Below are 24441 nucleotides of genomic sequence, written 5' to 3'. Positions count from 1 at the left end.
TGAATGAAAAAGAGTGTTACAGTGGAAATCATAATCATAAAAGAAGCAGGAGAAGACTTCTTTGAACAGATGCAGAATAATGCAAGTAAGGCCAGAAAAAAGCTTATGCAATCATTTCAATAATGTCAAAGGAAAGAACAAAAACAGAGAATCGAAGACTATGTAATTATAATGATTAATCTTATTCCTTGGAAAAAAGGAGAAAAAAATTCATTTCCCTTTCTTTTTTGTAGAGATCGGATGTTGAGATGTTGAGAAGAACTGTATATGCTGTCAGATTTAGTTGCTGTTTTGATTTATTTTGCTGAACTGTTTTTTCCTTCTATCTTTTTTTATTCTTTCTCATAAGGGACAGCTCTCTAATGAGTGATTGGGAGAATGTGATATGTTGGAAAATGAAGGTGATTTTCGAAGTAAAGAATCAATAAAATTCAGGAAAAGAAAACACTAAAATTAAAAGATACATATCATAAGACAGAGAAGGAACTAAGGTAAGATTTTTAATCTGGTAGATCAAATAAGGGAAATCACATTGTTTGGGCAACCTGACTAGTCTGCCTGCCACCTTCCTGACTGCCAGAGAAGAGTCTCAGAATCTGTGACCTACCACTCACTTTATCCAGTATAAAGCTCCCTGCCTGGCCAAAACCCCATGAGCATGCCGATTGCAGCAGTGGCACAAGGCCTCTGGTCTTTCTACCTATCATTGCAAAAGCCTGGTGTTAATCAGTGTGTCCCCAAGGACATCCAAGACAATGGATTTCTGGGCTTTCTGCACCAAGTGGCCCATCTGTCCGGACCAATATTTACATTAGCACATATTTCTGTTGGAAACGTCTTCTGAATTTAGTGAGACTTTCTAAAGCTTTCATTTTTTCAATTACTGTATATCTATTCTAAAAGGTAATATTTTAAGTGAAGTAGGCTAAATTAGTCCTTCTCATTTCTCCCTTCCATTCTCACCAGGGCAATAAAATACTGAGTTGAAATTCATTCTCATGCATGTGCAAGGCTTAGAAAGATTAGTGGATAATAGAGGCCAAATAAGGAGCTTTTGAGCATTAATCCACCAAGACTGGGAGTTAGAAAATGTATCATCTTTTGAGCTGTTGGGTATAATACGGAGCCAGATAGGCCTGGATGGTTTGCACAGTAGTTGGAAAGGTATGTGAGCATTGTTGGATTAAGGCTTCATTTTCTTGTACCATCTGGTGGATTTCAGTTATCACTGTAGCAAACAGGCCCCAGGACTGCATTGATTAGTGCGCTCATTCCCAACATTTTCCATTGTGTGGTGCCCAGGTAAATTTATAAATTGGCTATGATGTACCAATGGAGCAATGGGTGACAGTTCCCTTTTCTATTCCCAGAGGCGATAAATCATTTTGGGGAGGGAGAATTATAGCATATGATTATTTGTCTAAGGCCTAGAGAACCCAGTGCCCAACACTGACTCGATTACTTAAGAAATCCATGTGTAAAGTTAGTGTTTGTTGCATCTGTCACTAGTGAGCACCCAGTTGTTGTGGCTAGGTAGTAGGGATGGAGGGGGTTCGATTAGGTGCTGCATATCACAGTAGTTAAGGTTGTGATTTGGCAAGGACAGAGGTATAACATATAGTTACAAAATGGTACAGTGTGATGTGCTTGGAATGGGTTTGGAGCCAGAGGGTCTGGGGGTCAAATGCAGCCTCTGCTATCTAAATCACCTTGTGCAAGCTATTTCCCTGAGTTTCTATTCTCTCATCTGTAAAATGAGGGGATTGGACCCAAGGAGGTCCTTTGTAGGTATAGATTTGTGATTCTATGTGTGACTTTTTTTTTAGAATCACTTAACCTTTCTGGATCTCAATTTCCTTCTCTGTAAAATGGAGGGGTTGGACTAAATATCCCATCCGCCTCTAGATCTATGATTCTATTATTATTTAGGATATTGGGACCAACATTAAGTATATCCCTGGCAGCAATCCACACAGGGAAAATGTCAGTGCTTGGAGTGGAAAGTCTGGTTTGTCACCACTCCTGGCTGCGGCCTTTATGACCAACTGGACCAAATGGTCGGGAGCAGTCCATTGGTTGGCAAACAGTGGCTTAATGACGTGTTGAGAATTTAACATTTGGGAGTCTTTTTCCTGAGTTAACCCAATGTTACTTTATGCACCATCTCCAAACTGTAGTCTTTATACTCAATTAATAAAGCCAAACCTAGTCTTATTCCTCCTTTTCTCATTCAGTTGGTCTCTTCATTTAAAATAGTAAAGATGAACAAGATCTCCATGATCATATATGTGCTTGGCGAAAACAGAACCCCTACAAAATAGAACCAGTCATTTGGAACGTGCAGGTGACTTGTGGGGGAAATGTTCAAGGCCAGTGCTGAATGGGTAAGCTGTTCCACGGGATAATAAGTCGAAAGTGACCTTGTCAAAAATGTGATGGATTTATAAAGTGCATATACTCAGCAGGCATACTAATTAGGCAGAGTCTCTAAATGGCTTATTGGACATCCTTGGGACACAATTTAGTAATATGCTAAGTTCTTCCATGTGCACACTGAAGAGAGAGCTGTATTCCTTGTCTGTCAAGGTTCTGGTCATGCTTTCAGGACTCTATTGTACCTCTGGGGGTGGGCTCAGACATTGTGGCACATTAACAGAACTGTGTGTCTTTCTCTCTCCGCTCCCCAAGGGGAGAAAGTAGGGACATAAGAACATAGAGGTGTAGGAGTGAGGCCAGAAGTCAGGAAACTGATAAGTGATCTGTTTGTTTCTCACGTATAACTAGGATGATTACCAAGGTCCATCCACAAATGCTTTAATGGAGGTGGAGGTAGGGGAGGAATCTCTTGGCTACACTTGCATTGGTTTGGGCCATATAACTGGCCCCACTCACGTCAGTGCATACAGAGCCCTCTACTATAAAAGCAGTACCAGATGTTGAGAAAATAAGGGAATTTGGAGTCCAAATCTCAGCTCTGAAGCTTACTAGCTATGTGAATATGGACAAGTTAAATTTAACCTCTTTGCTCTTCAGTTTCCCCAGAAGGGGAAATAGAATAGAAATTATATTTCATATATATATATATATATTATAGAAATAAGATGATGGTGATAGTGGTGATGGCGATCTTGAGCTGTGTAGTCTAAAAGTTCCTTTCTAGTTCTCAACCTTACAGGTACTACATTTCACATGCAAATGCATGTCATAATAATGACCCACCATTATAAGAATGAGGTTTGATGTGTTCAAGTGGGAGAAATGGACTTGTGTTAATTAATCCATAAGCGCATTGGATTCCCTTTGTTAAATCCATTGAAATGGATCATTGTTGAGGGACAGGAGTGTAGTCAGTGAGCATAGGAAGGAATAGAGTTAAATGGTCCAGAAAGAGCTCTGAGCCTGTGATCTTGGTCTCATTAGCACCATATGGGAATTGAGTTGACCATTCTTAGTATCATCGCCCTTTACCCCTTCTCCTTTCTCACTCTCCCATTTTCAAAAGATCCATTATTGCTTTTGGTGCATCAGAAATGGGTATACTCATTGGTATATTTTATTTTAAGCAAATAGATGATGAGCTACGAAGGCCTGACTTTCCTCAACCTATGGTAGGCGCTTTGTACACTGCCAGCCTATTAAGATATACCACGACAGGCAACAACCAACCTGTGCAGAGTCACTGATAGATATCATTTGGTAGACTGTCTGGTCTGACTCAAAGCTTCTTCCTTATGGTTGCATAACCCTTGTGGTGGATTGTAGAAATGTGATTTAATTCCTTTTGCCCTCCTTTTCATATTTTTGGCTCAGTGGAGTCTACTTTAAACAATCATATGAATATTCCACATTCTCATTAATCTAGTTTCATTTTTAGTCTGACATACAGTCATCATTACAGTGTTAAGGAGGCACAGTCACACTTAATCCTGTTCCCACTCTTCAGCCCATTTTCATTCTCAATAGAAAATTGGCTTGGCCTCTTTATTCTCCCCTCCCTCCCCCTCTCAGTGATCTCATGGATGATCTCCTAGGACAATATATTTTACTTCACTGAAACCTTCCGGGAGAAGACGCAACGGAGCACTGAGGTGACTGTAGTTGTGATACCTTACAAGAGCACAGCATTACCTTTTTTTTCCCTCTGGAGCAGAAATCCTTAACCTGAGGTGCATAAACTTTTATTTTTTAGACCTTTTCCAAATTTATTATTATAATGTAAATTAATACTTTCTACAATAAATAAATCACAAGGGGCCACACCTAGGGGAAAAATGAAGTCACTGGGAGATGGATGGAAGGAGCTGAAGGAAGCTAGATGAGAAAAAGAAAGGGGAAAGAAAAATGGGCTCAGAGCCACAGCAAAGAAAAGCAAGTAAAAGATCAAGTTCCCAAGCTGTCCTGGGCTCAGGAGTGTTTTTGGTGATCTGGTACATAAACTTTAAAAGCAAACAAACAAATAAATGAGTAAGTAAGTAAATAAATATTGATAACTGCATTTCAGTATAATGTGTTTCATTCATAATCCTTTATATATGTCATTTTACATATTTACAATCATTCTTTTGAGGAGGGCGGGATCCATAAGCTCCACCATACTGCCAAAGGAATCTTATAGTTCTAGAAAAAGTAAGAATGTTTGCTCTAGATTAATATACAAGAAGATAGTAAGCTCATTGAGGGCAAGAATGTAGTTTCCTTCCATTTTCCATCCCCTGCCTCGTGGTGCTTTGTTTAGCATTCAGCACTCTGCAGACCCTCTATATTTGTTGATCTCAGAATTCAGTGACAATCTGTTTTTATTTTCAGTGAGGCATTTGCTTGGTTGGTGATTTCTGCGGGCAACCCTTTAAGGGTTAGGTTTTTCTCTTGTGTCTGCTGAGTTACATTGCAAATATTCCAGTCATATTTTTGTTCAGATTTCTGCTTCATTTCTACCATTTGGGCTTCCTGATGCAATTTCTATATTGGTGATAATGAAATCTATATGCATTTCCAAATTATATATAGATATGAAAAGATGTGTACTACAATTGAACAACCTCAATTTCCATAGCAGGGCTTGTTTGCTTTGAAACAGCAGAAGATGTGAATTTGCGTTCCCTTGATAGAGAGATCGTTTGATATTATTGCTTTTAATATTGCGTCTTTGTCTGATGAAAGAATAATAGCAGATGTAGTGGGAGATCATTGTCTCCTGCTATTCAGTGAATTCTCATGTTTATTAGGGACCATTGTGTAAAAGTATAAAACCATAAAAGCTTTATCAATTATTATTTTATAACTTCTAAATAAGTTTAATATTGCAGCCCAAAAGCCCTCATATGACAGCACAAACACACCTAATGGAATTACAAACAGTTGCCCTTGCCATGGTTGTTGAAGGGAAGAAAAGGGAAGGAGTTAGCATTTATAATGTGTGCCAGGCACCATGCTAAATGCTTTACAGATATTGTTTCATTTGATCTCACAATACGGTAAAATAGGCACTATTATTATTTCCATTTTACAACTGAGGAAACTGAGGCAGGAGGTTAAGTGACTTCCTTGGGATCACACAACTAGTATCTCAAAACTCAAATTTTACTGTGACTCCAAGCCCAGTGTTCTATCCACTGAGCCACCTAGCTGCCTTCGTGTGAGTATAAATGAGCTTCCTTCCACCATTTTAAAGGAAGACTAAATCTTAAGACACAAAGAGACACTAGCTCTTTGGAGACTAGATGAACTTCCCTTGGAAGTTGTGACTTCATTCTTCTTTATATTTAGGCAGCAAGATGATGCAAAGGATTGAGGGGTGGGGGGACCAGGAGTCTAAATGACCTGGATTCAGAGCTTATCCTTGATCACTTACTGTGATCCTGAGCCAGTCATTTAAGAGCCCTTTTCTTCAGTTTCCTCATCTGTAAAATGATTATGGTAATATCACGTACCTCCCAGGTAGTTATAAGGATCAAATGAGATAACATATGTAAAGTACTTTGCAAATTGTAAAAGCACTATATAAGTACAGACAATTAATTATAAATCCCCCTTCCCAATCCTGACATCTTTGGAGACTGCTTGGCCCATTATTCTAACAAACATGGTGTTGTAATCTTATTTAACACCGATGAGAGTTTGGTGGGGGATTATGGGAAAATAATTGGGTCCATATGCCTTTTTCCTGAAAATACTATTCTTTCCTGGGTTTATTAATTAGAAACATCCTTCTTAAAGAAAGATGAACAAACAAGCAAAAGTGGAAGTTTAAAGTGCTAGGAAAGGAAAGAAAGTTTTGTGGAGTTTTCTTTTTTCTTTCAAAGTGTCATACCTGAATTCACTCTGCAGTTAAGTGGAATGCAGTTTATGGATAATCATTCAATAATATTTATTCAAGAAGGTGTGCATGGTTTAAATTGGTCATTTCACACAGCTTTGCTCACAGCATGCAGACCCCTTTTGGCAAGTCTCAAGTTTGGCAGGATATGGCTTGGTAAATTGGTTGGCACTTAACTTCATTTTTTTTAAGTTCTAAGAAACCTAATCCCTTGTCATTCAATTAGCAGTACTCACCAGTGTGACACTCTGGCATCCATCTGCTCAAAGCTGTCATTGAGTGACACCGTCTTGTATCTGGGATTCAGAATTATCCCACCCGCCTGCGACACAGTCCACCTTCTGTTCCAGGCTAGAAAATAGATGCTTCATCTTGCTTCCTCTTCATTCTACCAACTTGCTCCGCTAATGCACCAGTCAATTTTCCATTAAAGATCTGTCTCCTCCTGAAGATGTGGGTGTTGCTGGGATTGAAGCTTGCTCAGAGGTCACAGCTTGTAGGAGGCTCCGAGACTTGATTATCCATCCTTTTGACAATGTCAGCATAAAATATGATGCTCTCCCCTCCTCTCCTCCATCCCACTCCCTACCTTCCAGCCACTTGGATCCCGTAGTCTGTGGCCACGACTCCATTTTCTCAAATTTGGTCATAAATATCACTGGTCTCCATGTAGCATCCTTAACACATGCAACATATTCTGAAGTGCAATTTGATCAAAGAAGATTCAGAATCAAATGATGACATTGAATTCACCTTTATCATTGTTGGTAGAGACATCAGCCACTTCTGTCCATTTGAAGTGTAGTCCCAGAGGAACCAGAAGCTGCCGTGGAAACAGAGGTCCTTTGTTCAAATCTTACCCTGGATGCTGATTAACTGTACTTGGGGAAAGTCACTTAATTTGATTAAAATTCAATTTCTTCATATTTAAAATGAGGGAGTTGGAGTAGTTGGTTTCCAAAGTCCCCCCACCCACCTCCATATATACACATACACGTATAGGTAGTGTGCATATGCATCTCTACAGTAAATTACATTCTCCCTTCCCCTTTCCCCCCTTCCCCTTCTCTTTCTAACAGAGGTTAGTAATCTTTTTGTGTCACACATCCCTTTAAAAGACTGATGAAACCTTCCCAAAATCATGTTTTTAGGTGCACAAAACAAAATATATACAATTACAAAGGAAATTTTCTTAAGTTATGTCCAACTCTTTGTGACCCCAGTTTTGGATTTTCCCTTCCCCTTTCCTTTTCCTTCACAATCTTTTTCACCCCTGTACTTTTCATCCCTGTTAACCTTCATCCTCCTTTCCCTCTCCTAATGTTTTCCTAGTTATCTTTAGGAAAATTTTTCCCTAAATATACTCTTCCCTGCCTCTTTCCAGTATATAGGCTAAAAATTGCTCACACACCAGATAATAGTTAGGATCATAGCATGCACAAATAGAAAATAGAACTCTAACCCTAGACCTACAGAAGTGGCCATAAAGGTCAAATAGTCTAAACTCTTCATTTTCCAAATGAGAAAATTAATGCCTCAGGAGTTGAAATGACTTAATCAGGGTCACAAAAGGAAGCTAATAGGAATTAAAAAAAACTAAAATGATCATAGGGATCACTGAATATTACACACATTTTACAGATGAGGAAACAATGGCTCTAAGAGCTGAATTCACTCATTCAAAATTGCCAGATTTTATCAAAACCAGATTTCGAACCTGAGTCCTCTGTCTCCAGACTGAAAGATCGAAAGTAAAATTGTTGGATTGAATAAAGAACCAAAGTTATCAGCTTCCAAAGCTCTTAAAATTAATCAGGAGTCTTGTGAAACTCAGCTAAGCCTCCATTTAACTTCTCATCCTTCTCTAGTTAAATTTGCCTTCCGTCAAGCAACAACATTCAAAATAAATAAAAGGAAGCATTTCTTTATCATTTTTTGTTTAGTTGCTGGCATCGTAATAGGATTATTTTCTGCTATTTTTCATTACGAACATGTGGAAAGCTTACCTTTCCATCCCTGTCTCACTGATATTGCCCTTGTCCAATTAATCTACATTTCAATCACATTGAACTATTCTGCTTCCAAACTATCTCTTGCACTCTCTCATCTGTGTGCTTTTTTCATATGGTTCAATATGCCTGAAATGTCCTTCCTCTCCCACTCAGCTGCTGATTTTCCCACCTCCCTTATATCCAAACTCAAAAATGAAGCTGTCCATGGTTCTTTTCTCCTCTAGTTTTGTTCTTTATTTTGAGCATAGGTAGAGGAAAAAGAATGAATAAGCCTTAATCTTTTAAAAACAATAAGTTTTGATTTTCAAAATACATGCAAAGACAGTTTTCAACATTCACTCTTGCAAAACCTTGTGTTCTAAATTTTTCTCCCTCCCTTCTCCTCTCCCCCTCCCCTCGACAGCAAGTAATCCAATATATATTAAACGTGTGCAGTTCTATAAATATTTTCACATTTATCATGCTGCACAAGAAAAAATCAGATAAAAACAGAAAAATGAGAAAGAAAAACAAAAGCAAGCAAACAACAACAAAAAGGTGAAAATACTATGTTGTGATGCACATTCAATCCCCCAATCCTCTTTCTGGATGCAGATGGCTCTTTCCATCACAAGTTTATTGAAATTGTCTTGAATCACCTCATTGTTGAAAACAATGTTGAAAACAGCTACATCCATCAGACTTGATCATCAAATAATCTTATTGTTGCTGTGTATAATGATCTCCTGGTTCTGCTCATTTCACTCAGCATCAGTTCCTGTAAGTCCCTCCAGGCCTCTCTGTAATCATCCTGCTGATTGTTTCTTATAGAACAGTAATATTCCATAACATCCATATCCCATAACTTATTCAGCTATTCTCCAACTGATGGAAAAACACTTTCCAATTCCTTGCCATTATAAGAAGGGCTGCCACAAACATCTTTGCACATATTGGTCCTTTTCCCTTTTTATGGTCTTTTTGGGATACAGGCCCAGTAGAGACACCGCTCCAATCAAAGAGTATGCACAGTTTGATAGCCCTTGGGACATAGTTCTAAAATGCTCTCCAGAATGGTTGGATGAGTTCACAACTCTACCAACAATGTATTAGTGTTCCACTTTTCCCACATCCCCTCCGACATTCATAATTATCTTTTCCTGTCATCTTAGCCAATCTGAGAGGTGTGTAGTGGTACCTCAGAGTTATCTTAATTTGCATTTCTCTGATAAATACTGATTTAGAGCATTTTTTCATATGACTAGAAATGGTTTTAATTTCTTTGTCTGAAAATTGTTCATATCCTTTTACCAGTTATCACTTGGAAAATGGGTTGTTGAATAAGCATTTATCTAGCACCTGTTTTGTGCCAGGTTCTGTGCTAAATGTTTTATAAATATCTCGATTCTTACGACAGCCTCCATTTTGCATTGTGGAAACAAAGGTAAACAGAGGTTAAATGATTTGTCCAGTGTTACACAGCTTATAAGTGTAGGAAGCTAGATTTAAACTCCGGTATTCCTGAGTCCAGGCCAATGCTTTAACCATCAAACCACTTAGCTGCACCCTATAATTATTAACAATGGACAGATCTACATCTTTATTTTCTGAATTTTAAGCTCTTGAAGATCTCCTATTGAGGATCTAACTATTGAAGATCTCCTCCTGGATGGTCCATAGATGTTTCAAACTCAACATGTCCGAAATAGAGTTTTCCTCTTAAACCATGAGTTCCCATTCTGGAGTCCATGAATGTTAGAAAAAAATATTTTGATGTTTGTATTTCAGTATGGGGCAGCTAGATGGTGCAGCAGATGGAGTTCTAGGCCTGGAGTCAGGAAGACTCATCCTCTTGAGTTCAAATCTGGCCTCCAACATCTTAGCTAGCTGTGTGATCCTGGGTAAATCGCTTAATCTTGCTTGCCTCAGTTTCCTCATCTGTAAAATAAGCTAGAGAAGGAAATAGCAAATCATCCTAATATCTTTGCCAAGAAAACCCCTAAATCGGGTCACAAAAAATTGGACATGACTGAAAAACGACTGAACAAAATAGTAAGATAACTGGTTTCCTTTGAAATTTTATCTACTTTATTTTGTGCATTTGAAAACATTATTCTGGGAAGGAATCTGCCAAAGGTCTTAAACACACCATTCCTCTTAATAGTACTAGTTCTAACAGAGGCAACACAATTTTTTTAGTCACCAGATTTGTAGCCTGTGTCTTCCTTTATTCGTCAATCTTGCTTACCCCGAGAGTCTATTGGATTTTTACCCCTGCAATATATTCGACATCCATCTCCTTCTTTCTAGTCACACTATAACCATCCTGATTCAGAATCTCAACTGGGTGACTGAATCTGGCATATCTCCTCTCTAATCAATTTTCTTATAACTGCTAAAGGGGTTGATATTAGACATCTTTTTTTTTACATCTGATTTTATTTAAAAGGTTTTATAATTACTGCTGCAATAATGATACTTCTTTATGTAATTTATCATATTTAAGAAAGATTCATTTATTTTTATGCTATTTAGTATTTTGAACATAAATTGCCTCCATGCTTCTATCTGTAACAAGAAGTATTATGTCAGTGAATAAGGGACTTAACCCTCGAAGTATAATATGAGTTATGGGGACATTTGGAGAATTAGACTTGATCCACATGGTGACCTGTGTGCTATGTCAATTTTATATGGACTAGTTTCCTTAGGTGAGACTGGTAATGATGCCATAGGTGATAGATATTATAGGAGCAAGCCTTTATGTGATCCCATGAAAGGATCTAACAGGACCCACATGATCATCATAGAAGTCACTCCCTTTTTCCGTCTTCTTTCAGGGAGACTTACAAAATACTACTTTAACTAGTCAAAGGAGGGAGTGGGGCAGTTATTTATTCTATACTTACAGTTGGTAATCTGTTTATGTTTACTATTTTTCCTTCCAAGGAATTCTGTTCTTCTAAGGGAATACGTTGTTACTTTGTTGTCCCCCTTCCCATACACTATTTTTGTCCATATTGTTCTTTATCTAAATCCATATCATTGTGCCTAACATTAAATACACACTTATATACATGTATATGCATACTTGCATAAAATATATTCTCACATATATTAATAAAGCAAATATACATACACATTCACCATGGTTCTCCTTCCTAATACACTTTATATCCTTGACCTCACTACTGTTTATTCCCATTATTATGTGTGTATTGATATATTTATTTATGAATGTAGATGTCTTTCTGTGTGTATACACACATACATCTAAACTTAAAAATAAATAAATAGTGAGTATATACAAACTGGGTGAGGGAAGCTGTTGCAGAAATCAGTTTTTCTACTTTACATTTACAGAGAATAAGGAAAGTGGAATCAAGATGGCAAAGGAGCAGAAACAAGTATAGCAATCTTCCACACTCCCCCTCTAAAACTACAACTACCACCACTACAAAAAACAACAACAAAAAACCTTTTCCAAACAGATCTTTGAAAGGAACCAAATGTAATCCTGATCAGGAAGTCGGAGAACAAAAATCACAGAAAGTCATTTATCAAATCTAGGTCAGTTTAGTGAGACAAAGGGGTCTGCAGATACTGGCATCAGGTTCTGTCCAAGAGTGCATTTAGGAACTGTCAAGAGCACATTGAGATCCCAGATCCATACTAGAGCATCCTGACTTCATGTAGGGAGCAGAAATAAGTACCAATTGGCAAGTTTGTCACCCACTACCCAGTTCTGGGTAATAGACCCAGGGCACCTACTGAGGTGAAGAGTGGTCACAGGCCCTACTTTTTGCTGAGCAAGGAAGAAATTTCAGAAGTAGCAGCAGTGTGGCTCTGACAGCAAGAGTAGATTATGACTTAGTTACAGTCTCTAGCCCATTCTGGAGACTGCAGAGGAATAACTAGGATAGGAATCCGAGGTATACTTAGAGAATCAACTAAAAAAAAACTACTTTAAACAATTAATAACTTTAGCAAAGTTGCAGGATATGAAATAAACCCACATAAACCATTGCTATTTCTATATGTTATCTACAAAGCCCAACAACAAGAAACAGAAAGATTCCATTTAAAATAACTGTAGACAATATAAAATGTTTGGGGGTCTACCTGCAAAAACAGACCCAGAAACTTATCAATACAGTTACACAACAGTTTTCACACAAAAGTCAGATCTAAATAACTGGAAAATATCAATTCCTTGGGGGTAGACTGAGCTATATTAGTTCACTATTATATTAATAAAAATGACAATTCTACCTAAATTAATCTGCTTATTCGGTGGCCAACCAATCAAACTGAGAAAAATTACCTTACGGAACTAGAAAGAATAACAAAATTCCTCTGAAAGAACAAAAGTTCAAAAATGTCAAATGAATTAATGGAAAAAAAAATACAAAGGTGGCCTAGCTGTGTCAGCCCTTAAACTATATTATAAAGCCATAGTCATCAAAACCATTTGGTATTAGCTATGATAATAGAGTAGTTAATAATAGCTTAGGGATACAATAATCAATGACTAAAGTTATCTGTTGTTTGGTAAATACAAACACTCAAGCTTCTGGAATAAGAACCCACCATTTCACAAAAATTTCTGGGAAAACTGGAAAATAGGTGGCAGAAACTAGGCATAGAGCAACATCTTCACTAGGAAAGATCAAAATGGGTTTATGATTTAAACATAAAGGGTGATAACTATAAACAAATTAGGAGAACAAAGGATAATTTACCTGTCAGATGTTAGGAGAATGGAGGAATTGATGGACAAAGAAGAACTAGAGAACATTATGAAATGCACAGTGGATAATTTTTATTACATTAAAATAAAAAGAGTTTGCACAAACAAAACTAATGCAGCTTAGAAGGAAAACAGAAACCTGGGAAACAATTTCTATAGACATGTTTCTGATAAAGGTCTCATTTCTAAAACATATAGAGAAGTGAGTCAAATATATAAGAATACAAGTCATTACCCAATAGGTAACTGGTCAAAAGATATGAACAGACAATTTCAAATGAAGAATTTAAAATCATCTATAGTCATAGGAAAAAATACTCTAAATCACTATTGATTAGAGAAATATAAATTGAAATAACTCTGAGGCAGTACCTCATATCTACTAGATTGACTGAGATTACATGAAAGGATAATGATAAATGTTGGAGGGAATGTAGGAAATCTGGACACTAAAGCATTGTTGGTGTAGTTGTGAACTGATCTAGCCATATTGAAAAACAAATTAGAACTGTGCCCGAAGAGTTATCAAACTGTGCATATCCTTTGACCCAGCAGTCTCACTACTGGGTCTGTATCCCAGAGAGATTATAAAAGAGGGGAAAAGTCTCATATGTACAAAAATCTTTGTAGCAGCTCTTTTTCTGGTAGAAAAGAATTGGAAATTGAGTGGATGCCCATTAATTGGGAAATGGCTGAATAAGTTATGGTATATGAAGGTAATGGAATATTATTTTTCTACAAGAAATGATAAGCAGGCTGATTTCAGAAAAGCCTGGAAAAATTTGCATGAACTGATACTGAGTGAAGTGAATACAACCAGGAAAACACTGTACGTAGCAATAGCAAGAATGCATGATGACGAACTTGGATAGACATCTCTTCCCAGCAATACAAGTGATCCATGATAATTCTAGTAGACTTGGAATGGTAAATGCCATCCTTATCTAGAAAAAGAACTGTAGAGGTTAAACATGGATGGAAGCATACTATTTTCACTTTTTTGTTTATTTTTTCTTTCTTGTGCTTTTCCCCCTTTGTTCTGATTTTTCTTTCACAGCCGTGACTAATATGGAAATATGTTTAAAATGATTGTGCATACATAACCTATATCATATTGCTTGCTGGCTTGCTGTTGGGGAGAAAGGGGAAGGAAGGAAGATGAAGAGAAAAAATTGGAACTCAAAATCTTATAAAAATAAATGTTGAAAACTAAAAAAACTCCTTTAAAATGCTTTGAGTGCTTAATAAAGAAAAAAGAAAATTACAGTGGATCAAATAGAAGTTAATGGTTTCACAAGACATCCAAGAAATAATAAAAAGGGTCAAAAGACTGAAAAATAGAAGAAAATATGTTATCTAATAGTTTTAAAATCACTGAGAAAAATGATTTAGGAGAAAAAATTAAAAGTCACTGGATTATTTTGTTCCATTTGTTGTCTTCCCTCAGTTAGAAAAAAAGAATTTTGGACTATCTGAAAACTAAGAGTGAGAAAGAGGGAAAGAAAAGAAGGAAGGGAAAGAATGGAAGGAAAGAAGGAAGGAGGGAGGGAAGGAAGGAAGGAAGAAGGGAGGGAAGAAGAAAAGGAAGGAAAGAAAGAAGGAAGGAGGAAGGTAAGGAAGGAGGGAAGGAAGAAAAAAGGAAGGAAGGAAGGAAGGAAGGAAGAGAATCTATAAATATTTTTTAATCTTAAGAAAAAATTGCTCAGATTGCTTAGATCCAGAGAGCAAAATGGAAATCGAAAGAATCTACCAGTTAACCAGTTAAATCTAAAGGTAAAATTTATTAAATCCAAGTTAAAGGAAAAAAACCCTGCTAGAAGACAGAAAAAAAGGATCCAAGAACCTGTGAATTACTTTCAGGATGGCACATAATTTTTCAACCATTGTTATAAAGGACAGAGCAGCTAGATGGAGCAGGAATAGAGTGGCCAGATTGAAGACTCTTCTTTCTGAGTTCAAATCAGACCCAAAACACTTAAGTAGATGTGTGACCCAGGACAATTCACTTTATCATTTGTTTATTTTCTCCTCTCTAAAATGAGCTGGAGAATCAAATGTCAAATCATTCTAAGTTCTTTGCCAAGAAAACCCCAAATGCAGTCATGAATTAATGTTTAAACAACACCTAAATTATAAAGGAATGGCAAAGTTGGAATATGACATGCTGGAAGGCAAAAGATAAAGGCTTATAGATAAGAATAATTTGCCCAGCAAAACTGACTATAATCCTTCAGGAGAAAAAATGTATCTTTAATGAGATAGACGACTCTAAGAATTCTTGATGGAAATACCAAAGCTTCATTGAAACCTTGAAGCTCAAACATAGCAGTTAAAAGAAATATAAAAAGGCAATCATAAATGGATATTTATAAAAGACTTAAGAAGGATGAACTCCTTACAATATAATATATGGTGATGATACATGTGCTTCTCTGAACTTTATCGTCATCAGGGATCATACAAAAACTAATTAAACAAAAGACCAGGGAGTATCTCTGTCTTGATTTGATGATCTTAACAAAAAACATGGAAATGGAGAAGAGAGATAGATTGGGGGGAGGAAAGGGTATAAAGAAATTTTATTGAAAATCATTTCACATAATCAGAGTGCCTACTAGGAGCAACTTGGAGGAATGACTGGTATTTAGACTTCACTCTCATCTGAACTGGTCAAAAATGGAAGAATATATACACATAAATTAAGTACAAAAATACATTTCACTTTACAGGGAGGGAGGAGGAGAAAGAAGAAAGAAATTAGGGGAATTGAGGGAGGGATTGGTTTTGAGCAAAATAAACACTAATAATGTCTACAATACATTTATAACTTTTTGAGGAGTCAAAAATGAGAATCTTATGGGTTTGACCATCAATTGGGGAATGATTAAAGAAGTTTTGATATATAGATATTATAGAATATCACTATTCTAAGAAATGATGAGATGCTTTCAGAGAAACCTAGGAAAACTTGTATGAAATAATATGTAGTATGTGTGTATATACATACATACATATATATATATATATATATATATATATATATATATATATACGTGTGTGCTTAGATATAAGTGGTTTATGTGTATATTTAGACATGGCTCTGTAGAAATTGATTTTTCTTAACTGCAAGTAACAGGGGCTATTTGATGTTTGTAACAGGGATCTTAGTTTCTCTTTCATTCTCAATTGCGGGTGGTGATTGAGAGGAAGAGAGGGCAGGGTTTTGCTGACTGAAAAAAGTTAATTAAAAAAGTATTAAGGTAAAAATCTGGAGGAGTGGGATATTTAATGCCACTCCTCCCCCTCCTTAATCATGAGAGAAGGAAATTATCTCTAAGGGAAAGTGAGGAATGTTTCACCAACCAGGTCTAAATCAAACACATTCATCATTCTTAGCCTCAATAATAACAATTGCACCCAGTGGTCTCAACCTCTGTCTCTGAGGGATGCTGGGGAATAGAATGCACAATCTCCAAAGCCCTAAATACATGGTCCAAGAGAGAGGACAAACTCTAAACTTTATCTTTGAACCCAGATTTTTTTTCTTCCAGAATCTTTCTTCAGTAATTCTTTGTGAATGCTCGTCATTTGTTTGATATTCACTTATTTCATTCATGTCTGACTATTCGTGACCCCATTTGTGGTTTTCTTGTCAGAGGTACTGCAGTGGTTTGCCATTTCCTTCTCCAGGTCATTTGACAGATGAGAAAACTGAGGCAGCTTGTGTTAAGTGACTTTCCCAGGATCACACAGCTTGTAAATATCTGAGGTTCAATTTGAATTCACATATATGAGTTTTCCTGATTTCAGACTTGGCACTCTATCTGCTGCTCCAACTAGCTGCCCTTTTATATAGCTGACTATAATGTCATCCTCTAATGTAGGAATGTAAACAGATTAACCTTATTAAGTCCCTTATGATTTCCTTTTCCTTATTACCTCTTTATGCTTCTCTTGAATCCTGCATTAGAAAGAAAAATTTTCTTGAATATCTGTTCTTTCTTCATTCATTCTTTAAGAATGCATTTTAGCCTTATTATCTATAGGATGTTGAACCATAATTTACTCTGTTTTCTGAGATCATGATTGCCAGTCCTACTTTTCTGGATTTATTTAAGATAAGGTACATTCTATTCCAACACTTCATTTTATATCTGTATTAGTTTTGCTTTAAATGTGATGACTTTTTTAGACAACAGATTATTGGGTGTTTTTTCTAATCTATTTTGTTATCTAATCTAATTTGTTACCTAATCTAATTTGTTACCTTCCTCCATTTTATGGGCAAGTTCCTACCATTCATATTAACAGTGTTGACTGTTAAATTTGTTTTTCCCTCCATTATATCTTAAAATGGTTTCTTTTTAGCCCCTTTATCCCTATTTAAAAGGAAAAAAGATAGGAGAAAAAAAGAAGACAATGAAATCAAGTCTAGTTTAAGCAGTATGATCCTAGTCCTCTCCCCTCTTCCACTTCATCTAGCTCAGATCATCACATTACTAGTGCTCTCTCTCTCCCTCTCTCTTTCTCTCTATCGCTGTCTCGCCTTCTCTCTCGCTTCTCTCCATCTCTCTCTTTCTCTGTTTCCCTCTCTTTCTCTTTCTATTTTCTTTTCTTTCTCCCTCTTCTTCCTTCTCATATAATTATTCTTTTCCTAACAAACTATCTCTTCTAATTTCATGTTTACCTATTGCATATTTAATTATGCTCTTCATTCTCCATCCTCCCCAGGCTCAGCTCAAAGTAAAATTCATGAGAACAATGCTCTCTCACCTATCAACATCTATGCTCATATATTATTTTCTTGTGTCTTCCAATCCCAATCCCAATAAAAGTTCTTTTGGTTTTTTTTTCTCCCATTCCTTTTTATCACTTTATTTTCCTTTCTTTTCCAGCCCCATGTACAGCTGAATTCCTTATGCATGCCTTAAAGGGAGGCAGAACAGACATCTCTAGTCTCTTTTCTTTTTACTCTTCTCTGGGGAATACTTTCATTCCTCAGAGATCATTCCAGGATGGGGAACAGGAGGTTGGGTCCAGAGGCCATTCTGTTCTCAGAGAGAAGGGGTAACAAGCTAGAATTATAGCTACCTGCTCCCTTAGATATTGTTAGTTTAAAGGATATTCTCAGGTTCAAGCTAAAATAGAATTATAACCTTTATCTAAACTTTGTCTCATTATTGAATCTGAAGCTCTGTATCCAAGATTTGACCCCTTTTTCACCAAATACCAGTTCCACAATGAATGTGCATAGTAAATAGCAAAAAAAAAAATCCATTTCTCCAATCAGAGATCACAAAAGCTATGTGTAGGAGAATGTACACCAGGAAATATAGAATGAAGGAATGCTCCCATTGAGATCAAGATAACATAGCTTCAAAAAAAGAGAAAATTCTAGTTCTCACCCAAGGGAAAATCCCTGTATAGCAAGCTGGAGATACAGATATGATAGACGGTCAACTCCTCTCACGTCTTCCTAATATATTGCTTCAGCAACCTGAAGCGGGATAGGTCTCTTCCATCTTCCTTCTCAAAGCTGGAAGCCAGTAGCATACAAACTGCCTCAAAGCTTGAAGAAGACCTGAAGCTTGAAGAGTCTCAAAGAAGACTGGATGAAAACTGAAACTTTCTCACTCTTGCTGAGTCCACTTCGCTCTTCATGTACTGTAGGGCATTTGTCCCCAGCAATCAGGAAATTTTCATACCAGGGCTTTAGGATAGGGATTACATTCTCATTTCCTTTTCTTTTTCTTTCTCCTGGCTCCAATTCTGTCTTTAGTCCCATTTAAGAGACGTTAAGATTCTAATGAGACAATACTTTCCCCCACTCCTTTCATGATGTAAATCTTTGATCATTATTTAGCCTTCTCTGTTTGTTCAAACTAATTTACTTTGGTAGACTTATTTTCTATCTTCCATTTGCATTTCAGATATTCTACCCAGGTCTGGTTATCTCAATAAAAACACTTGGAGATTATTGGTTCTATTAAAAGTCTACTTTTTTCTTGAAAGATTAAACTCAGCTTTCAGGACTGAATTATTCCTTTCTATGGGATTTTTAATTTTCCCTTTTGTTATATCATCTTTCTCTCTTTTATTTCTCCTGTGGTACTTACTGTGTAATTTCATATGATTCTGACTGAGATCTTGATACAGTTCATGATATAGCTTTGTCTTATTGCTTGCAGCATTGTTTCCATTGACCTGGAAGCTGTGGAATTTTACAATTGTATTTCTGGATATGTCAGATTGAAGGTTTCATTCTGGGAAAGTGATCTGTGAATTGTTTATTTGTAATTTACCCTGAGGTTCTAGGTAGTTATCGTTTAAAAATTTCTTGGAGTATTCTGTAGAGGTTTTTATTCTTTTATTGTGGTTTTTGAGAATCCAATCATGATTATTTTTTTTCTTTTTTTAAAAAAAGGTTAAAGTAACACATATGTATTAGAATCAGTTTTGCAGGATAAAAATTATTCTCCCAGACAACTACATAAATCCTGACTAGTACTAAGGGACTGCGTCCAGAAATACATAGCCTTATTTTTTCTTTTATAGAATTATAACCTTGAAAATCATCAACATGAATATTTCCATATACAAAGACCAGATAATGGGGATTATAGGTACAAAATAAATTCACTACATACAGCTTGTTCCTAAACATGCATTAAATTTTGTTTTATTTGCAACATTGCCCTACTTTTCATCTCTGGACTTCTATTTATCCACCTAGGTCTGGAGAAATGGAAGACATGATTGAAATCTGGTGTTGAATATTTGCTGTGTGTCCTTGGGTAAGTCACTTAACCTAAACGAGGATCATCATAGTACCTACTTTTAAGGGTTATTGTGAGGATCAAATGAGATATTTGTAAAAGCTATTAGCATAATGCCTGTTTCATATCTGGCACTTAATAAATGCTTGTTCCTAAAACCAAAAAAACAATACTATAGTCAAGCAAAATAATTGTGTGTTGTAGTGATCTGGAATTGTCTGTTACATTTTGTATCTATTTTCTATCCCCTTTCCGCCAAGAAGTATAAAGCTCTTTTTGTGGGCAAAGAATGTGAAATTAAGGGGATCTTCATCAATTGTGCAATGGCTAAATAAGTTGTGGAATATGATTGTGATGGGTTACTAATGTACTATAAGAAATTATGAGGGGGTTGGTTTCAGAAACAAAAAGACATGGAAAGACCTATATATGAACTGATACAAAATGAAGTGAGAAGCACAAGGAGATCATTGTGCAGAGTAACAGCAATGGGGAAGAAAAAGATATCATGGAACAGAGGGGCTAACCCATAAGGGATTCGGCAAAGATACCTTAGGCCATAGACTGATTTATAGGGGAAATTTACCTGGAAGTGTGTGCGATATAACTTGGCTTTCTGATTGGATACAGTAAGGTGGGTCTATCAAAGACCTCCACAGAGGGTGGGAGTGATCCCTATCAGTGCCCTTCCCTGCTTGCCTCAGAGAGTCATCTTATCACCACTTCAGGCTTTCTCTGCCAATCCACCTAGTTGCCTAGGACCTCATCAGCTAATATAGAAATATGTTTTGTATGATTTCACATATATAATTGACATAATTTTCCTTCTTTTTTTTTCTGTAGGTGGAGGAAGGGATGACAAAAAGAGATGGAATTTGGAATTTTACAATTATAAAGAAAAGAATGTTAAAACCAAATAATATTTTTTTTTTTAAAAATCACTTGGACCAAAGATATGAATAAGAAAGAAAAAGAATCAAACTTACTTTGAATTAAGATCAGCTTAAGGGGTAAATGCAAAAGAAGTAACTTTGCTATAAACAAAGCTTCAGGGGAAAAAATCTATTCTCTTTTGGGATGTTCTGCTTGTAATGATTACTAAGTTATTCTCTTCTTCTGGAAGTTTGTCCTGGGGTCCTCTTAACACATAGTATTTCTTCAGCCCATTAGGCATATTAGGAAGTTTTTATGTTCACTCATTTCGTAAATCTCTCCATAAAGAATGGCTCAATTTTCGCATAATTTGCCCACCTCCGACTCCCACCCCTCACTGTTTCTTTTCTTTCTTTTCTGAACTTCTTTTGGCTTTACAATTGCCAGCATTACTATCATGATCCTTCCTATAGAGTGTAGATGCAAGTTCTGTTAATAGCCCACATGGAGCTCCTCTCTTTGTGGCCTGGAATAGAGTAAACAACAGATCCAGCTGGTAATATTTTCTAGACCCTCAGTGTTCTATGGAATCTTGGATAAGACAGTCACTAGTCAGTCAGATGCCTTTTGTTCAATGAGTTCTTACTGCATATGGCGCCATTTCTTATTGATCGTGAGGTGGTTGGGTTTAGCCTGTGACTTTTATTTGTCTCTTTCCCAGAAGTCAGTTTTAGCACTCCTGATATGATTCTTACAATATGGTAACATCTTTTTATATCAGTCCTCTATTGCTTGTCCTTGCTTCTCTCTTCCCTATATGTCTTGTTGGCCAGCCATACATAAATATTAAAGGGAAAAATGGGCATAGACATGAGGGAAATGATGTCCTTTCTTTAGATTTGTTCATACTCTCATTCAAAGGAACGTTAGAGTTTTAAAAATTATAGATATAGTTCCACTTCCATGTGTGTTTAAATATTCCCTAATTGTTTGCCTCTACTTGTGTCCTAATCATGCATCTTACACATGTGTCTCGATATGCACATATGTTACATATCCCCTCCTCTGGTTGGTAGTTTATCTATTTGTGGAAAAGTATGCCCTGATTTTATGTAGAAATGTGACTTTTACTGAATAGGATCTTTATGAATGTTTTGATGAATTCCTCCCTAATTACCACTAAGGAAAGAAATGAAAATGACCTTTTTCCCCCCTGACCCTTAAAAATATATTTAATTTCTGCTCGAGAGGGGGTCAGGACTAAGGTGGTAGTTGTCTTAAATGAGTTTAAATTGGATCTGAAAAATGTTGCCTATTACATGGTATTTGACTGATAATTATTTCATTTTAATATTCATTTTCCTGGATGAAACCTTTTTCAGAGTATGAAAGACTTGCTTTCCCTGTTCAATTGAATTTTGCCTTTGTTGAACTCAATTATGATTTTATCTAACTCACCCCTCTGCTGGCTCATTTGGTAGAATTCTCAGAACCCTGTGCTTACTTTTAGCACGACTACACATTCTGAATTCCCAGAACACATTTGTTCTTTCAATTTGGACCAATACTTCTGAGTTTTAGTTTGCCAAGTTATGCCCCAGTCTAAATCTCATATTCTTCTGGCAGTGGGTTGGGGCTTGCATAGCTATTGTTCTATCTGTTAAGTTTATTTTGAGAAGCTCAGTTGTAAACGGAAATTCAGGGGAATGAGTCATCAGTGACTACTGAGAAAGGGGGTGAAGCCATGATTATTCAAGAAGCTTTCATTTGTCAATGGAAAACTTAATAGGAAGTCAAACATGACTTCCACAAGCTTTTTAACATGAACAAGTTAATCTCTATATAACTGTTGCAGATAATAGAGATAGGGAGGGTAGTAGAAGGAGTAGTAGTAGTAATAATAATAGTAATAGTAGTAATAGTAGTAGTAGTAGTAGTAGTAGTCTTAGTCGTAGCCGTAGTAGTAATGATAATAGTAGTGGTGGTGGTGATGGCGGTAATGGTAGTGGTGGTGGTCGTAGTGTTAATAGTTGGAGTAGTAAGCAAAAAACAAAAACAAAACTAAACCCCAAATAGCAGCAACTATATAGAACTTTTAAGAAGAATTAGACTTAGATTTAAGAACAAAAATATCATCAAATTTATGTAGTCAAAGGTTTGGAATGTGGTCTGCTAAAATGCACATGGTATCCACATGCACAAACATTTTCCAAATGAGTAAACAGGTCTAAAAAGGGCAAGTGACTTAACCAAGGTCACACAAATAGTAAGCAGTAGGGCTGGGATGTGAACCTAGGGCCTTTGACTCCCAGTGCAATGCTCTTTTCACCATACCATACTGTCTTCCAATTCAAATCACCAACTCTTTATTACAGTCCTACTGGTTATAAGTCAGTGTGCTAAGTGCTAGAAATGCAGAGACAAAAATGAAACGACACCTTTCTGAAGGCCCAAAGAGGTGCAACACGGACACATTTGTGAATACAAGGTAGTTTGAGAAAGAAGAGGAAGCTGAAAAATGGGAGGATCATGAATGACATAAGGAAATGACATCTGAGCTGCATCTTGAAGGAAGATGATCTGATTCAGGACTAGGGTTCTGGAGAGAAATAAGGCTAGATATATTGATGTTGGGTAATTAATAACAAAAAAATGATAATTGGATGGTATAACCAAGAAAGAGAAGAGAAGCTCAAGAACAAAGCATTCAGGGATAGTCATGCTAATGTTACAGGAGATGGATAATGATCCAGCAGTGGAGACTGAGAAGATGTAATCAGTTTAGTAGAAGAAACTGGGAGGAAATAGAATGATGGAAAGCAGAGGAGGAGAGAATGTCTATGAGAAAGAACAACAGTCTCAAAAAGTAATCAAGTAGGATAAGGAATGAGGCAAGGGCAATGGATTTATCAGTTAACGTACTTTAGGTAACAAACCAATAACTATTTATAGAGTGTGTGCTATGCACTAACCACTGGGCTAAGCACTGACCATGCAAAGGCAAAGTCCCTGCCCTAAGGGAGCTCACACTATAATGGGGAAGACAACATGTAAATAATTACGTAAAAACTGGACATACAAACATGTATAGGATAAATTGGAGTTAGTCTGAAAGGGGAAGCACTAGCATTGAGAACCTGGGAAAGGTTTTGCACAGAAGGTAGAATTGAGTCTTGAAGGAAGCCAGGGAAATCAGGAGGCAGAGTTGAAGAGTCAGAGGGGTCCAGGCATGTGGGACAACTACTACAAAGACACAGATTAAGGAGATGGAGTTTCTTGTGAGAGAAACTTCAAGAAGGCCAGTGTCACTTTATTATAGTGTGTGTGGACAGCAGTAAAGTGTAAGCAGGCTGGAAAGATAGGAAGAGGCCATGCTGTCAGTGTTTTTTAAAGCCCCCAAAAGAGTTCCATGTTTGATTCTATAAGCAATAGGGAGTACCTGGAGTAAGTGAGTGACATGGTCAAACCTGCACTTTAGAAAGATTATTATGGCAGCTAAGTGGAGGATGAAAAGGAATAAGGAAAACAACTAGAAGATCATTCATTGCATACGTCTGGTCATACCTTTGAGTTTCAATAGAGTAGTGAAGATAATGACTAGTATTTATTTAGCACTCTAAGATTTGAAAGACCTTCCTTCCTTTCTCCCTTCTCCCCTCCCCTCCTTCCCTCCCTCCCTCCCTCCCTCCCTCCCTCCCTTCCTTCCTTCCTTCCTTCCTTCCTTCCTTCCTTCCT

At 36.8% G+C, this 24441-nt stretch overlaps 1 long non-coding RNA gene across 1 annotated transcript; it reads left to right on the top strand.

Annotated features, from left to right (window-relative positions):
• Positions 1 to 351: 351 nt before the first annotated feature.
• LOC116420272 lies at positions 352 to 22595 on the top strand. The gene is made up of 3 exons (XR_004230572.1): positions 352 to 491; positions 19791 to 19851; positions 20677 to 22595. It is a non-coding gene; the product is annotated as an uncharacterized LOC116420272 (long non-coding RNA).
• The last annotated feature ends 1846 nt before the right edge of the window (positions 22596 to 24441 follow it).

The sequence above is a fragment of the Sarcophilus harrisii genome, chromosome X (genome assembly GCF_902635505.1).
Source record: "Sarcophilus harrisii chromosome X, mSarHar1.11, whole genome shotgun sequence".
NCBI classification, from domain to species: Eukaryota; Metazoa; Chordata; class Mammalia; order Dasyuromorphia; family Dasyuridae; genus Sarcophilus; species Sarcophilus harrisii.
The sequence above is the reverse complement of the archived record's forward strand: the minus strand, read 5'-3'. Positions and strand labels throughout refer to the sequence as shown.